Below are 18,672 nucleotides of genomic sequence, written 5' to 3'. Positions count from 1 at the left end.
CTCAAACAGCCTGTGCCAGCATATACTGTATTGTAAACAAATCACTAGTTCCAGCTTATCCCTGTCTTACAGATCATGAAATAATTTCAGCATTCTTTATGATGCAGGTTCAGCTATGCCTGGCCTCAGATATTTTATTGCTGTTTATGATTTCTCCAGATACCCAGTATGTTCTGCATACCTCTCCCTGAAACTCAAGTATTTTCTGCCAGTCTCTTCTCCCAGGAATGTTTCTTTTCCTGTTGCCCCCCATTCTCTGCCTCTCTCTGAGGCACAGGGCTCCCCAGACTGTTCTCTCTCTCTCCCATTCTGGTTGTCTCGTGTGAACAGACTGGTAGCTTTACTAATTCAGCTAAGATGCTCCTTCAGTAAAATCTGATATATCCCATGTTCTAAGTTTTATATGAGCAGAAGGGAGACACACCAGCAGGTCCCCATGGACTGTTCACTGGGCAGTACAGTTTTATCTTCTTACCTGCCATGAAGAAAAAAAATCTATTGTGTTTTGTAGTTAAATAAGACTGTTTGAAAGCACCATAATAAAAGAAAAAGAGAAATAAAGAAAAGAATAATGAGAGAAGCAATGAGCAGCTTTCCAGGGAAGCTAGAAAAAAAAAAGGAGGAAAAACAGGAAAGAAGAGTTGATGAGGCAGAGATGGAAGAAAGGCTGCTCAGACATGCTTCAAGAGAAGAGGGCTGCAACAATACGCAGACTGCTTGAAAAAGCAAAAAGTTTTTCTTAAGCTAAAGTATTCTTCAGCTAGAGGAAAAGAGAAGGAGGATATTTATTAACTAACAGTATCAGAGACTAACTTAGGATATCTCAATTTTCAAACCAGAATTTATAAATTATTTATAGTAAGGTGCACAGATGCATGAAAAGCTACAGTATTTAAATCAAACTGAAGAGATCAGAGTGAAGTATAATGATTTCTGAGTTTAAAACCTGAAGAGCTATTTTAATCCAGTATTATCTTTCTGTGTTTTTCAATGAAAAGACCAGATACTAAACTTTTTCCTTATTGTTTAATATGTCTATATTCAGCTTCAGCTGAATATAGACATATTAAGTCAACAAGAATTTAGCTCTTCAAAGAATAAATATGAATTATATCCTTGTTAAGAAAGATTATATAAAATACACCATGGATATATGGTGTGATAAATATCACAGTTTGATAGTATAGCACACAAAGAGAAGAACTTTTATTTTTTTAATTATCAAAGGGAGAAAATTGACACTCGTGCTTGGTCGTGTTCCTCAGACTCCAATCAGACCTGCTGTGCTAACAAGAAACTTGTGCTAAGAACATTTCTCCTTTTTAGCATGCACAATGTGACTTCACATCAAAACACCAGGATCTGGCAGTAAGCAGTACGTTCCTATGGGGAAATATTCCACGTAGCTGTTTCCTAAGGTGACACACAGGCTAGAGGGACTCAGTTGTCATACCAATTGTTACCACCTATAATTACTTTCAAAGATTCATGTCCTGTAATGAGCCAAGACAGTCCTGTTATCTTTTTGCAGTGATTGATCTGAAACATCTGTCATCTACATTCTCCTGGCTAAGAGAGATGTTTTGCTAAGGAATGATGGGGAGAGCCAGCACTGTCATTGAGTTACAGTACATTATGCATGCAAAATCAAAAACATCACACAGCAGTCTCCAGCTGAAGATTTAATGGCATCTAATTTGAAGCCAGTAGCATTTTGTTTTACAAGGTGGCAGTGTAAACATGTTTGTTTACAAGCCTGCTGCTCGGCAGGTCTGACGTGGCAAAGCGTCAGCAGAGGATGACAAAGTGGAGCCATTTTCTGATGACTCCAACCTCTGCCAAATCGTTCCTGCTCTGATAGAGAAGGACAGATTCAGAACCTACCCCCTTTTTGCCAGTTTAAATAATCTGTTAATTGCCTGTTTATTACTTCACAGAGTCCAAGCTCAAGAAATTTGATTGCCTGGAGAAACTTCCCATTGACCTCAAAGCATTTGTAGGACGAGCTTCTGCACAGATCCAAAAGACATTAACCTGTACGTATTGAATTTCTTACTTTGCTTTAATGAACAAAGCATGGCAAGGTATTTGCAATGTGTAATTAGTAAAGACAAGCTGGCTCCTCCAGATTAAATAATAACTGAAGGCCAGATTGTAAACAGAACTCATTAAAGCTATTTGGATTTGCATTACCTCAGAAGCAAGCTCTGGTACAAATTTTGGCTTCGGATTCAAACCACGCTGACACAGCTTAGGGGAAATTGGCATTTGTTTTGTTATTTCCCTGTTCACCTTTTCACATTATGGAGAGAACAGGAGAGGAAAATCTGGAGCTGATTTTTTCTGGCCTGACTGAAAGGCTAGAGCAGGGAAACTTTGCCTCACATGCAATTCATTGTCCAGTTTCCAATGGACAGGCATGAATTTGATGAGTTTTTCAGTTATACAGAGAAATTGCCAGCTATTTGCTGCGGAGAATCAAGATTATTTTTAAAAACTGATTGATAAAAAAAATTAAAAACAAAATTCCAGAAAAGTGCATTTTTTGCACACGTGTCTGTTAGTGTGTGTGTGTGCTCGTGTGAATGCATTTGAAATTTTCTTTGAGGAAGTAATGTATAATTTAACATATCAAACAACTTCAGAATACTACACATCTGAAGACACAGGGAAATATTAGCTTTGATCTTTGGGTCTCCTCATAGGAGCCACAGGGAAATCCACACTTGCTTTATCCATCACTTACCCATACCTATTGGAAGCAAAGAAATGCAGTTTGTATAAAACTTATGTAAATGAACACCATGACACATTTTCCTTCGAAGTTTAAATATTGAGAAAATGTTGGACTTTAAGGTAAGGAGCTCTCATGCAATTGGTACAGTAGGAAAAGTATGCTGTTCATAGATATGAATCACGAAATTGTGTAGCAAAAGGAAAGCAAACACCAATGAAACAGGTTCCAGAAACACACACACTTTTATCAAAATGCAAGGAGTGCTGCTGCAACTGTGTCTCTATTTTAAGCAAGTGTTCCCCAAAGCCCCAGCCAGGATATGTGGGATCCCTGGCAGTGCCCAGCCTGCCCTGCTGTTCCCGATCATTTGTGCCATCCCCACTGACGTCCCCCACGAGCGGCTCCGCTCCGAGCCACGGCAGCGCCGAGCTCTTAATGATGCCCTCAGCCCAGAACATGTATTTTAATGAACGTGGGGGGAATGCTCAGTTCTCACAGCACAGGCAATGCTGGCAAACACTCAAGGTTGTGTTTTGCTGCCAGACCCTGGAGAGGCACATACACATCCACACATCCATATTCAAATATTAACCCATGTCAGAGAGAGAATATGCTTTATTTTATCCTGCAAACTCACAGTGGCTGGAGAAAGCCACCTGAAGGTGTCAGGGGAGCTTAGGAGAAAGCTTATAAATGGGTCTGACAAAGCGTAACAAGGAGAGTGAGAACTCTTTTTTGCTATAGTCTGGCTTTGATGTTTTAATATTTGATATTATTGTAAGGGAGCCTGAAACACGAGGAAAGCCTTTTGTGAATATTTTTAGGGCAGAGAGCCAACTCAATTCCCTATTACTAGGTCAAATGGTGTGGAAGCTCTGCAGTAGAAGTTTGCAGCATGTTAAGCAAAAGCAATATAAGCACATCCTTCCTTCTCCCCCCCAGCACTCTCTTTTTGCCTTTTTTTTTTTTAATTTCAATTTTAACTAAGAATGGACCACAGATCAATAGCCAGTGGTTAAACACCTAATGAAGGCACACAGACAGATCAAATGAACTATTAATGGACATATGCACAGAGGGCTGGCCTCTGAAAACCCAAGGCTCAGTTTTCCATGTTATGATATCCCACTCTTGAGGCCAGATAATTTAAAACACGTGACTTTATCGAAGCAACTCGCTACACAGCAAATTTTCAACAGTGATCATCACCTAAAAGAGACAAAAAAATAATATCTGCAAGTTCACTTTACAGTGCTTTTTACCCCACAGGCAAGAAAAACACAGTACAGTTTTGCTTCACTTCACTGAACTGGAGAGTTTATAATTTTGGGTAATTGGGGGAGACTCTAGTCCTGTCCATGTATCTGAGACTTCCTTTCCTCATCTTCACACTTTTTCCCCTCTTCTAGCAAGAGGCAGACCAGAAGCACCACCATCTCTTCCCTTCTGCTCCATTTGGGGCATTTCTGGCAGGCTGAAAGGATGTCACGAGGGATGAGTGCAGCAGCTCTGCGATGCCAGGACTGAGTTGCTGAACAGAGTCTGCGTGGGACCTTACCAAACTAACACTCTGGGCCATCAGCACAAGTGGGGAGACAATAAATTACCTTCCTTTACCATCCTTCCACATCTGCTGTAAATATGAGGGAAAAATCCTTCCTCCATAGCAGTGATCCTGAACAATTTATTGTGGAAAGGGGAACCTCACTTTGTGCTCCCCACTGCTACATTCTCCTGCAGCTGTGAGGAACAAATAATTCTGATTTAAATGATCATGAATCTCTATTCTTTCAAAGCAAAACAAGCCCCAAAAAAAGGGATGTATCTTGTGGTGTCTGAGCTGTTGTGTCCTATAGCCAGAAATTTCGGTTAAAGACATCTGTATGAGAATAGTGAAGATAACTCTTTCCCCTTCACTGATGCTGAGATATTAGGCACACGTGAGAAGACAGAACTTCAGAAGAATCAGATTGCTCATGGGCAGTGTAGAGTGCTTTTATTATACAAAATCAAGGAACTACTTATCAGCTGCTGAAAGCAACTCAGAAAACAAAGGTAGTTAAAGGAGTTTATCCTCCAAGCAGGCAGAAGCAAAATCAAAAGCAATTTCCAAACAAGATGAGCATGTAGATGGTGTTCTGTCCTCCCTGACTGAGCTAAGCACAAGAAGAAAAAAGCTATTTTGTTTGTATCAATCACATCTGTTTTCCCAGATGTTGCTGAAATCCACATCTGCCCTCTTCAACAGGAACAATAGCAGTAACTGATTTTTGCAATTTTCCTGTTTCTCGTGGTGTAATCACCAGGTATTCTGATATTTTTTCAGGACACAAACCCAAAGAAAAACATGCTTTTAGTGGTAAACCTTGTACAGACACAAAGACTTCGTTTTTACTTCTCTCCTTCAAGCACTGCTGCCACACTGACTGTTCAACAGGCACAGTAGGGACCCCACAGTTTAAGGCTGCATCCACAGGGACCAAAACTAACAAACTAGAGAAACTGCTCTTGAATTGGGAAATTATCATATTCAGCTTGGTGAGAAAACTTTGTTTCTAAAGCATGTATTGCTAGTAGGGAACAGTGCTTGTCTTTGCCAGTAAATGCTTTGCCTGTGGAGCTTCTGGTGAGGTGGTGTGCTGCTAATAGTCTTCTTAGGCCTGGTTTACTTTTTTATGCTCTTCAGGCTGCCTAACCGGCTGAAGGAAGATGATGTCAGAGGCTGCTCTCCACAGGAACATTCAAGTCTCTTTAAAAATCAGATATTCATGAGATTTCTCAACTGAAGATATGAGATTGGAAAGCAAAAGGACAAGGAAAAGAAGTCCTTATAGGACAAAGACAGTTTGCCATATCTTCCTGCCTTTGGGGTCAAACTGTGTTGTCAGTGTCCTTAAGGGTCAATGTCTGCCCTTTATTTGTATTAGAGGCTTATTTGGAGACTGTCTCAGCTCTGTTTCTGAACAGCCATCAGCCTGTCAGACATTAGGATGATTGCATGTTTAATTCATCAGACTGTCACAGGATCCATGTGCCTGTGCACAGAGGGCCTACAGACATCAAGAGAAGAAACAGAAGAAAGAATTAAAGGTTGAAAAATTAAATTAACGTGTATTTAACTGTAACTGAAAGTTTTTAGGGATGTGCTTCACAAAATGGTTCATATGTGATGATTATTGCATGACAAAAAAGACCCCAAAGCAAACAAAAAACCTAAAAAAAATTAAAAACCTAAACAAACAACCAAACCCTGCAAATTTTTCCAAGAAGCAGATGAAGCTCTGCAAGATTCCAGAGGAGGGATTATTTAATTTCATTGCCTGCCAGTGGGTCTGAGGAGACTAGTTCAGATGGAGATATCTGTACTGTGATCACACATACAATTAACTGAGACAGCTCATCCAAGGCTTACTCCCAGATTATGCATTTTTTAAGAACAGGTCCTGGGGTCATAACTTGGACTTTAGATTTTTAGACTTTTCAACCACTTGAACTTAAAAAGCAAATTATAAATCAACTCCTTCCCACAAAACCAGCTGTGGATGTTTCAGGAACATGGTGCTTTGTCTTATTCCTCTGGTACAATCACAGAAAGTGAGCCAAGAGAGACTTCTGTGCTTCTGTATATTGTGACCTTCCAACAATTGCGTGCTAATGTGGAAACAAACAGCTATGAATTTTATTTTTAGAGATTTTCCTCTCATAATCCACTAAAATTTGGTCATATTTCTCACACACATTAATATATTGTTTGTATCATACACACACAACCACACATACAATCTTTTCCACAAAGGAAGGAAATTGAAATTCTAGTCTATTTAGAATTAAACTGAGTGTGGCTTCAAGTTCTACAAATCAAAACTGTGGCAGCTTGCAACTATTGTCACATTTAATGAGTTAATGTCTGTACAGAGTTTTGAGCATCTCAGATATTGTATAAATTGTGTGTATTATAATGAATTCATTTGATTTCATGAAAAGCTGTACATTTCATAGTGTCTAATTTTGATGCATCTCTAAGGACTTATCTGAATTTAAAAGTTTTCCAGAGAAAGTGATCCTAAAAACTCTCTCAGCATGGATGATATTTATCCTAGAAAAGAAAACAAGAAGAGAAAGCCAGCACAAGTCAGCAGTTCTGTTCCTTTGCAGAAACAGCTAACAGTACTTCTCTGAGCTGTACTGATAAAAAGATTTTATTGCCATTAGTCAGGCAATATATATGCAATTTTCTCAATATAATTGTAAGAAATTTATTATAATTACCAGTGTGGATATAGCCAAATATTTCAAGTATATTAATTTCCAGTATGTGGGTGAATGCCCCAAACTAACTTCCATAACCTGCAGCAAGACAGGAGCTATAATATCAGGTTATAGGGGAATGGCTGCATGGATAAGGCTCTCTTGCATGTAAGGAAAAATGTTTTGACAAAGAGAAAAAATATCTTTGTGTTGGACATTCCCCATGTCTTGGGATTCCTGCATTAGCATTTCATAATGGAGTACCCAAACTCTAAATACCAACCAAAAATGTATACTCAAATTACTTTCACAGCCGTTTTTTAAGCAATCTTTCATTTTCTCCTGATGTCTGTAAATAAATAAATAAAGGAATAAAATGTTAATGGTCCCTGTTAATCTGATAGTATATTCCAGCCTTTGATCTCCATGAAGTAAGGATGATCAGAAAAGCATATAATGTATGTCAAAGTCTGACACTGATCGTGTTTGCACTGGTTCCTTCATTTACAAGATTATGTTCATGTGGCAACCTTGATGGAGCAGCATTAAATAAGATAAGCTACTAGAGTCTCTTGGAATGACATGACAGTACTTTTTTTTGTGAACTTGTGACTCAGAATTTAAAAAAGTTAAAACCACATTGAAACTCCTTCTAAAAATATGGTCTGGGGTTATTTCTTTCCAAGTTGAGGCTAAGGCTGGAGGAAAAAATATGGAAAGATCTTTTTAATTTTCCCGTCTTGGAATGTAGTTTGTTAAATATTCTTCAGGGACTGGGCACTCGCTTTGCATCTCCTCAGTGAGCTACAGGAATCTATTTCTAAAGAAGAGTTCAAGCATGTTCTTAGCACCAGCTCTCTCTGATATTGGGGAGACAGAATAGTCCCATGCCTCAGGAATGCCATCTCAGTCCACTCTGTCCCAAGAGCTGGGCAGCACAAGCAAGGAGCAAAAATCCCAGGTTTTTCTTTCCATTCTTTCTTACTCCAGAAGAAATAACAAAGTTGAACAGAAGGGCCAGGATCTCCACTGACTCCAAGAGCTCTACAACTTTAAAATCGAGAAACAAAACAAGATGCATTTTCTCAAAGCTGAAATGAGCATGTGGCTCTATTTTAGCAGGAAGGAAGCTGCCACAGAACCTTCTACCTCATCTATATCCCTGTCTATATCTGACAGGACCTACAGCTCCAGTCTTCTCCGGCCCATGGAAGACTAGTATTCCTTCCTCCTCCTTTCCCAGAGCAAAATCCATGGAATATACCTGTATCATTAAGACCTCCTATTCCCAGAGAAGAAATCTGCGAAGACAAATATTTTTATTTACCGAGGATTTGCTGCCATGCCCTAGTTTATGCTGTGATGCGCCAAGTTTAACTCATACTGGGGACACAGTAACCACAACTCCAAATAAATCTCTCTCCTACTTGGTTTTTTCTCAGCACCTGGAAAATCAGGTGTCTCTTCCTGTATTTTGACCCTTTGAAGTCACAATTCAGTCCATTGCTTTAACACCAAGAGAGAGATACAGATGATAGGAGTCTCACATCCACAGTTACAGCAACATTTCCTCCACTGCAATGATTCTTTCAAAAGGGCAAAAGTTGTTACTGCACAGAACTTGATTATTCTAGGTCCTGCACCAAGGCTGTGTCAATGAACTATACCAGAAACTGAAGACTGCTGGAAACAATCCTGTCTTCTCCAGTTTCACCCTCTCTGTCTCACATTATCATTCTCTAACACAAATTGAGAATCACATGGATATTTTTCACTTAAAAATGAAAAAAACTTCTTCCTTCAAGTCACTATCAAAACAAGACAATAATGCATAAACCAAGTAGGAGGCTGAAAAAACACAACACAGAAGCAATGAGTCACATTATTCATTGGGATACTGATAGATACACAACTATTACTGGAAAAAGCATAATGCAAAGCCCTAATCAAAGCAGAAATGCAGCTGCTGCTGGGGTGGAGCTAAGCAGCAAAGTACATGTAAAGAGCAGCAGGAATGAAGACGTATCACTGAAACTCCAGGTGAAAGAGAAATTAGGTTCTGCCATTACCCCAAATGGCAAAGTCGAGTTTGAGAAGGAGACAGTGCAGGGACATTATCATAGTTGGAGGTAGGCAGGGGTGCAGTAACATCCTTCTGTCAGATAAACACCATTCCCTGCAGAGGCCTCCAGTTCTGCAGGCTAATATCTTAGTTCAGCAATCAGCTTGTAAGAAGATAAACCCCTGAATCACTGAGTTTTCCCTTCAGTTCCTCCATTATAAGGAACAGACTCTTCCTGACTCAAACCTGTGAGAAGGGGTGAGAACACAGCATGAGCAATTAGAGCTACAGAACCTAAACTTTTATGGTCTGCATCTTTGCTATAGCAAAGATAAGATTTCAAGGCTCTGAGGGTAACTTAGCCATTTGTTGAGGAAGAAAACAATTTTCTGTCTTGACATAATTCTTCACACAAGACCAATCTAAATATGTAGTTTTATTACCATACCACTTATGGTTCTGAAGAAAACAGAAAGCTTACCTATCTGGACATGATCAATATCTCCCAGCTACAAGAAACAACACAAAAACCCAACCAAACAAGAAACTCTGAGAAGAATCTCATGCATTTTCCACCAGCTGCTGTATTTATTTGCCCCCACTATCCTCTCTACAGTGCGCAGGCCCTTAATGCAGGCACAGGAGACACACATTGGAGATCACTCTTTGACCCCTGTAGGCTTCAATTGATAGAATCACATGTAATCTGAACATTAAATCCCTGAGGTCTTCATGCATGTGAATGAGAGTGCAAATTTCAGGTCTATTGACAAGGCCATAATCCTCTTGCACAACTGTATCACTTCAGCTGAAACAACATTAATATTGACATTCAACAATGGATTCATTGCTGGGAGGGGGAGTGGGACACAAGTAAAAATGAAGGAAATCTAATAATCAAACCACTAATTCTGTAGCACTAGGCTTCATTCTGTTGTAACCTCTGTCCATTCTGCTTTGTTTTTCACGCACTGAAATATTTTAGAGTTTTTTTCTTGCAACAGTTATGTGTAAAGAAGTTTTAAATACCATTAAAGGATACAAACCTAATCAAACATAATCTGTGCTGTAAATCCACCCAATCATTCTCCTTAGGTAACATTAAGCAACAATCAAACTTATGTTATTTGTTTGTGGCTTGCTGGACCCAAATCTTGAAGGAATGTTGTTTCTTCCAAAGAGCTACTTTCACATGGAAAGAACTGCTTGTGGCAACCAGGGTAGGTTCACCTAAGGACAGACTTTGCCTGTGGCTCTCAGTGCTCTGTATGGGAGTCTCAACTTCACTGGAGTGTGAAGACAACAAAAGTTTCTTGGCTGTTCTATAGGGATCATTTGTAAAGCCCAGTAAGACAGAAAAAAAGAAAAAAGAAAAAAAGAAGAGCTGAAGTAACCAGTCTTAGTAGTGGAGCTAGATGATGTTAAGAAAATGCAAGTATCTTCTGCTGTTACTTAAATCATTATCAGAGAGAAAGCTCACGGGGAAGAGATCCACACTGTGGGCTGAAACACTCAAGCAAGGGATAATGTTTGCATCAATCTTCATCTTTCTCTGGCTGTTATTGACACCTCTGACAAGATCTGGGTTGATCTTTTCACTTCTTCCTCATCACAGACTTAGTGACACCTGGATGAGAGCAAACCCTAGATCAGAAGCTCATGTAACCTGGCCAGCAATACACAGGGCTGGAGTCAGGGAGTAAGGACCTTGGCATGCTGAGGACAATGCACCTGCACCTTCTCTCATTTAGATTCAACCCTGTGAAAAGGGTTTGGGAACATGGAAGGTGAAATGATAGGATGACCAAACAGATCCAGCCAACTCATTAGGCAATGCTCCATGGATCCTCTTTTTTTTAATAAATCCCCCCCCTTAATTTTCCACATTAAAATTGAATTAACAGATCATATGACTACATTCTCTTAAGCTCTGACATTAGTATGCATTTTAATAGCTAATTTAAAAAAAATCACCTCTTTTAATTGCCAATAAATTCCATATAAGACCTCCTTCTTGAGCTCCAAGCCAAGAGGGAGGAGAAAAGAAGGAAATTAAAAGATGCCACTATTGCAGCTCTAGACAAGAGGCAGAAGCACAGATTTTCATGTTACATTTTACTAAGGACTCACAGTGGGAATCTGACATTAATTTTAGCCTAGAAGTCTTTCAGAGGAGGTATTTATCTTTCAATTCTGGAACTGTGGATGTCACACTCATTCACACTAACTTTTTATTTGATTATTTTTTCCAGACGCATAAAGGCCAAAATGCAGATTTGCTCATCTTTCACAGCTCCCATTGTCTTTAACTGCACTGCAACCAGACAGGGAATTCAGACAAAGATTAGGGGGGAGAAAAATTTAAAAGAGCTATTTTTTGCTTTCTCTCACAGCATTCTGACAGGTTTTATGATGTCACTGTGTGATAGTGACAGTTACTCATATTCCAAGAGACCTGAATATCTATACAAGTGTCCATCTGCATCAGCCTTCTGAAATTTCCTCTGGAAACTCTGTATGCACACATTTCAAGTCCCAAGAGAGTGGAGCAAACAATATGATGTCTACAGAGTTTGCAATGAAAGTTTACTTGGACTTTTGCCATTAAGGCTCTGTAGTTATGGCAATGGCTATTTTCCTCATGCAAAGGAACATAGAGCAAATATAACACCAAAGGTCTTACAGATGAGTTCCTATGGTTTGATAAAACGGTTGCAGATGGATTGTCTGTGTACTCACATCTTGAGAGGAATTTTCTGTATCTCCTGTGGCTGCTTGTACTACTTAACAGGTAAAAAAAATCAATGTATTTAAGATATTATCATCTTCTCTCATCATCTGATCAAAATTGGTCCAAGCAGGAAGGTAAGCACGGGCACAAACATACTGTGCTAACATGTCCAGTTTCTTTAGCTGGAAAGGAGCTGATGCTGTACCAAAGGATGTAAAAAGGGGATGTGCTCTGGAGTTCTCACATGTGAACCTTGGCCCTGCTTGCATCAGGCTTGGAGCTGCTGCACTGAACTGATTTTTAAATTTTTTTCCTTGTTTTTGGAAGCCAATGGATTCAAGGCCAACACCTACAGCAAAGGCAACATCTACATTCAGGGCAACGTCTACAGCAAAGGCAGATTTCGTAACAGTCAGGGTTCTACACACTCATACAGAGACAGCATAGGACAAAACTTATAGTGAGGGAAAAGCACACATAGAGCACTGGTCCATAGCTGGCAAAAGGCATCACTGAGCTGACATCATGTGGTTTCATTTTAGGTTCAGACCCCATGATTCAGGTGGGAAAGAGAGGCCTTCCCTGCCTCTCCCTTAGATTCAGATAAATATTCCTTTCAAGAGTGATTAAATAGAAAAAGGAGACAGTATTAGAATCTGCTTAGATCTTACACTGCAGAGAAAATTTAGCAGGAAAGGATATTTTTGAGGGAGAAAAAGAGGGAGAACTTACGATACTTCAGGCAAGAGTTCGGAGAGAGATCCTTAAGTCCTGGTTTGGATACTTTATTACTCTGGAGTCAGTGCTGAGCTTTCTGCAGCTCCTTCTGATTCCAAACAGGTAAAAGATCAAAGAAGGCATCAAACCTTCCATGAATTGCAGAACTTTGCTCTTTGTGTCCTACTTCCAAACCAGCAAGATTAAAGCTACCATACTGAAGAAGGTGCAGTGATGGGAAATGCTGGAAATTATGCCTGTATTACAAAATGCAGAACCATGTACCTTGTCATGCTCCCCTTGGGGCTTCAGTGTCACCAGAAACAAAAAAAAAACCCAAACCAAAACAACAATAACAACAAAAAAATCCCCCAGACCAAAAAAAAAAAAAATTATTTTGGAGAGAGAGCAGATTCTAAATTCCCTTCACAGCACATTTATGCAAAGGTGTTTTTAATGATGAATCTAGAAAATTCAGCAATGTCCACCCACAGGGTCCCATTGCAAAATTCCAGGGGGAATACTCTCTCCCTAGGGAGAAAGGCCTTTTCCATTTCGCTAAGATCGTGAAGGAATTAATGCCGCTAAACATAAACACTTAAAATAAAGAAACAAAAAAGGCAGTTCCCTCCCCTGCTCTCTGCTGCATCTCCACGAGGGGTCTCTGCAGACGCAGCTACGGCTGCAGGGGCTGCACCGTGGACGGGCAGGCGATGAGAGGGGTGGGAGATGCTGTGGGTGGGTGATGAGGTGGGGGTGATGTGTTGGGGGTGCTGAGATGGGGGTGATGCGATGGGACTACTGTAATGGGGGTGATGTGATGGGGGTGAAGCAATGGGGGTGATGCCATGGGGTGAAGTAATGGGGGCGATGTGATGAGTGGCTTCTCAGCTACACCAGGTTTGATGGAGAAAAACTAAGGAAGAGACCAGGAGCATATGAATGTGGTATGTCCTCTCATACACCAACCACCCCAACCCCAGAGGACAGCAACAATTGCGGCTCTGGGCATTCACTCGAGAAGAACTGCCCACAGATGTGACAGATAAAGTTTTTTCTACCCTTTCCTTCACTGCATTCATTTTCAATATAGACAGAGTGAAAGTAGGAATGTCCAAGGCTTTTTAGTTCCTTTGAATTGCCCTGAGGTTCCTGTTCCTTTACTGACACTTCCTCCCATCAGTAGTTTGTCAGTGCAGGACACTAAGCTGCTTTTTTGGATGAGACAGGCTAACTTGATCATTATCTGAAGGATGCTTTACTTTTTCTTCTATTCTTAAGTTCTAAAAATTAGCACTGCAGGCATTGTGATCACACTCTTTATGTCTGTTTGCCTGTGCACGTGGATTTAATGTGGACTCACATTAAGCTGTCAGAAAATTAGTCATTTTTTTTAACATAATTTTGAAAAATATAGAAAATAGAGTCAAAAGAGACCTCAGGATTACTACCTCACCCAACCACCTTCAACAAGCAAGAATGAACTCTGTGTAATGCATCTTTTATATTTTTCAACACAAGCAGTTTAACATTTGTAATGATTTCCAGCCCTCCAGGGGAACTTGTGCAGGTTCTAGACCTCCACATGTCCTCCCTGGGTGGGGGGAGAAAGTCCTTGCCAGGAATAAGAGATGAACGGGTCTTTTGGATCTTCTTGGTCTTCAGGTTGTTTATTTACATGCCGTCAACATAGCATGAAGCAGAGCAAGTACCAAAAGACAAAATGCAGGAAACTCAAGGCCCTTTTAAAGGTAAACTACCCAGTTGCCATTAGGAATGTATACTATTATTACTTTTCTACCAATGCCTAATGAACTATCCAGTCACGCAGCCTGTACTGTGGCATTTCCTAACCAATCATTCTGTGCTACCAACACTGCAGAAAATGGAGTAGGTAAAGAAGAAGGAAGAGACTTGAAAAACCACAGAGATCCTCCATCTTGCCTTCATCTACTTACCATACTAATAAACCTAAAAACTCTAAATTTTTCACCCTGTAACAAACTATATATTATACTACCACCTAACTCACTCTTGCAGATTCTAATTCATCCCAAAGCCTTGGCAACTTTCTCCATGGATGAAGGTTAAAACCAGTGTTTTCTTGGGGGATGGTTCCTTCAGGACAGGCAGAGAAACATTCCCTGCACTTTGGGTTCCAACAGACCTGATTTCCATCTTTCTGAACAGAAGAAGGCTTCCTGGTTTCTCACCTGTGGCTATTCTAATGCCTTTTAAACCCATGTGTCCTTGCACGCTTGACCATTTACACAGAAAAATATCTCAATCCCTTCTTTCTTCCCCACTTGGCTAAGGACATGCCACGCTCTTCCCTGTTGAGCACTGAACTGCTCTCAAACCAAAAGGTCCCCCATTGATTCAGGGCCCAGGCTACCCTGTGCCTGTTGACTTGCTGTAATGGACAGCTTCTCAATTTAAAATGTGAAATATTTTTTCTATATGTGTAATACATATGCTTTGAATTTATTCACTTTAATAAAAGACTTGAGGCCTCAGTATGGAGCTGGCATATAAGCAGTATAGGCACTTAGACTTCTCTTGCCTGACTAAATTTTCCAATTAATTTCAGCTTATCTCACACCTTGAAAAACTACACTGAAACATGTAAATCAGAGAGGCTTTCTCCACTACTTTTCTTTAAACATTGCTGCGTTTAGAGAAAAATTGGAGTCTTTCTCCTCAGCTGAATCAGAAAATCAGATCTCTATACACTGAGAGAAGCAAAAAATATCTGTCCTGGATTCAAATATTCCCAAATGATGTTTAATCCCAGGCCTCAAACACAGCTGCTTTTCTGTGATACAGAATGTTCTTTAGTATATATAAGCTTTCCTGAGAGTGGAGGGAAAGGCTCAGAGTTTAATGCTCTTATTTTCATGTTCATATTTTGATAGAGAAAGCTGATCAGATAGAGGTGAAAGGCTATTTGACACTTTCTTAACCTGATCAATATTACAGGGCTTCTTATCTCTTTAAGTAGAGTCACTGGTCTGGAAAAAGATCTTAAGGTGCAAGACTCATCCCACCTGCTCAACTAAAGTAAAAGGCATCCTAAATCCTGGCAGCACTGAACATAAATGTTTAAGGTCTGAAACAGGTCCTGGTTCAGCAAATTCCAGTTTCCTCAGTCCCCAGCAAGAGTGGGCATCCAGAGCCTCACAGGCAGAGAGAAAGAGGAAAAAAAAATCAAAAAAGAACCCCAAACAAAAAACCTACAAAAAAGTAATTGAACAAGCCTTTTCCTGCTTCACTGAATTTCTATCCTATGAAGCATTAACCATTTATAATGTATACAGCCTTCTCCCTGAAGGCTACTGGAGCCTTTTGCAAGCATTTTATGCAAGACTCAGATATAACAGTGCTGAATTCCATGTTTACAAAGCTTGACAACAATTTACTTCAGATTTTACAATAAACTCTGTGTGTGTATGAGTATGAGGAGTTTGAGGTATGTATTTTCCCATGCTGCCTTCTAATGGCTTTTTCTTACAGAGCAGGTGAGGCACTGTATTCATATCTACTGTGAAACTGTCTCATCTCAAACACTGTGGACTTTCACACCGGGCAAGGCATTGATCTGCAGCCTCTTTATTTGAATATGTCATTCTAGGTGTTATTTCTCATCTTTTGTGAGCAAAAAAAAAAAAGGACAAAAACAAACTGGTAGAGCCAGGACATTGAGCTCTAAAAATATCCTAGAGAAGAAATAAAAGCAGACATGCAGACATATCCCTACTATCTTTTTCCATCAGTTTTTGTGTGTTCCCTATGCACATCATAATTGCTTGCATTCTTTGGATTTGTCTGCTGTGGATCATAGTAACACTGCTCCAGCAAAATTCATGAGTGAGTAGGAGCCACCTTTCTCAGGAGACTTAAGGCAGCTCCATGGGTGCATCAAACTGCAATTCCCTAATGCAAGGAGTGGAAGCAGGGAAACTGTCACCAGGAGAAATCTGGCATGTGATGGGTATCTCACAGCCCCTCTGAAGATCTGGAGTGAAGAATGGTCAAGCTGACCTAGAGCAGCAAACAAATACACAAGGTAACTTCCATTATTCATAATCTTTTCTTCCAAGGATAACAGCATGTTTAACAACTCAATTTAAAAGTGCATTTTTGGAAACTTACAGCCATTTCTGAGTGATGGATCTATTTAGACCATTTTGGGGCCTCATGGAAAAAGCTATTTTCTGGTAAATTTCCATCCTTTAAAGAAGGTCAACGAAAGATTTGTAAAAAATAACATCAAAAAGAAAGTACATGAACCCATTAAAAACACACAGATCCATAGATTCAGTGAGACAGGCATTGAAACATTTTCCTGGTCCCTGCCTCACCAGAGAATCTGGAGCTCTTTCTCTTCCAGTTTGCAGGTGACCAAATGCCTCTGAACTAGTCCACATGGATTTTAGTTCTATGTATATAATCCAAGGGGATGAGAATTAGTAGTGACAGGGGCTAATTATGGTACTTGAACACAGGAATCTTAATCGAAATAAGTCAATGTCAGCAATGATGGTGGGAAGAAAGAACTGATTGAAGAGATTTAAAATGGAAAAGAGGAGACTGAATTACCCTTTTAAAGTTTCCAGAGAGTCTGTGCCTGGTTCAGAGCAGAACGTTTTTTCACAGGGGAAAAACCCAAACAAAGCAAAGCAAAGCAAAACAAAATGAAACAAAGTAAAGCAAAGCAAAGCAAAACAAAACTCCCCCCAAAGCTGCCACCACCACATGCAACTGCTCTGCTTTATGTCACTCAGAATTACTGCCACCAACATTTTGCAGATTTGAAACTGGGATGGCTCAAAATTCAAGGAGATATCAAAAACATGAGAGAAATGGAATACACAAGACAAAGACTAATTAAGAATAGGGGCTGTGTTGCAGCTCTCTTCTCCCTAAACCATGTGATCACTGGACAGATAGCCATTTGAGCTTTCCTGGATCTCTAATGTTCCAGGAATTAGAAATATCTCAGAAAAAATTCTCTTCAACCCTTTTTTTTTTAAATTTTCATCTGTAATGAGCCTAGTAGAACTCATAAAAATATTTCTTACTCAGCTATCTCTCATCAAAAATGAAAGGTAATCATAAGAACTGCATAATCTTAATTTCTTCCCAACCTCCTAAAATTTTTGCTGAAAAGAGCTCTGGTACAGATTACAGGCTGATAGAGTATTTTCTCAAGTTTAATTCTTGTTTCTGCTGCACCAAATGAGGAACAGTCTGGTTTCTAGTACTTTTGTTTGCCAGCTTTGTCACTTGCTACACAGGTACAGTCTCTGGGATGTGTGAACCTATAAGGGTTTACAATGGCTTCATGTGGACAGCAGTGGCACAAGTTGAGTAGACACCATCATCTGTTGTTGCCATGGCAGGGTCGGAGCTGGAGATCAGAGTGACTCAAGTACCAAAAGCCAATCATCAGCTATCCATCCTCCCACCCTGGTAACTCATTTGTCCTTCAGAATTGGAAACAGCCAAATCAAATTACGAAAGATCAAGTGGCAACTCAGAATCTGTCTCTCCTGCTTAGACTCCACTTAATCCCAGTTCATGGTTTGCCTTGCTTTATTTCTTTTTCTACTCGTTTTGCCTCCCTTCTCTTCTGTCTCTCTCTGAAGCAGCACTACATGTTACTGACTCTGACAGATGTTTTTATTGTCATGTATCCCCCTTGTTTATTGACACATGTCTAGGAAGCTATTAGAAATTAATTAGAGGATTAATTACACCAAAGTCTGCTCCTGCACACAGAGCTGGGTTTCAGGTTTCATCACATTTCTGGGATTAGCCATGTGAAGCAGAACATTCCTCTGTTTAGCAAGGCTGGCAGTGAGAGTTGATCAACTGGTGAGGGTCAGACTGGAAGGCTGCCCTCAGGGCAGGCATCGATGAACTTCACCACCAGACTCCTCAGGCGGGGTTTCACCTTCCAATTATCGTTAATGGGGCTGATGTGCAGAGTGTGACCGGGTCAGCTGCCCATGGAGGACAGAGACCTTTCCCAGCCTTGCCTCCATGTTAATTTTGAGTTTACATTTTTCATTATTTTTACCTTAAGAAATTGTTCAAACCCTAAAGTAAGAGCTAGCATCACCTAACATTCAGGAGGTCCATTTTGGAAGCAAATCCAGAACTCATCACTACTGG

This window comes from Coloeus monedula (genome assembly GCF_965178545.1).
Source record: "Coloeus monedula genome assembly, chromosome: 8".
Lineage (NCBI taxonomy): Eukaryota > Metazoa > Chordata > Aves > Passeriformes > Corvidae > Coloeus > Coloeus monedula.
The sequence above is the reverse complement of the archived record's forward strand: the minus strand, read 5'-3'. Positions refer to the sequence as shown.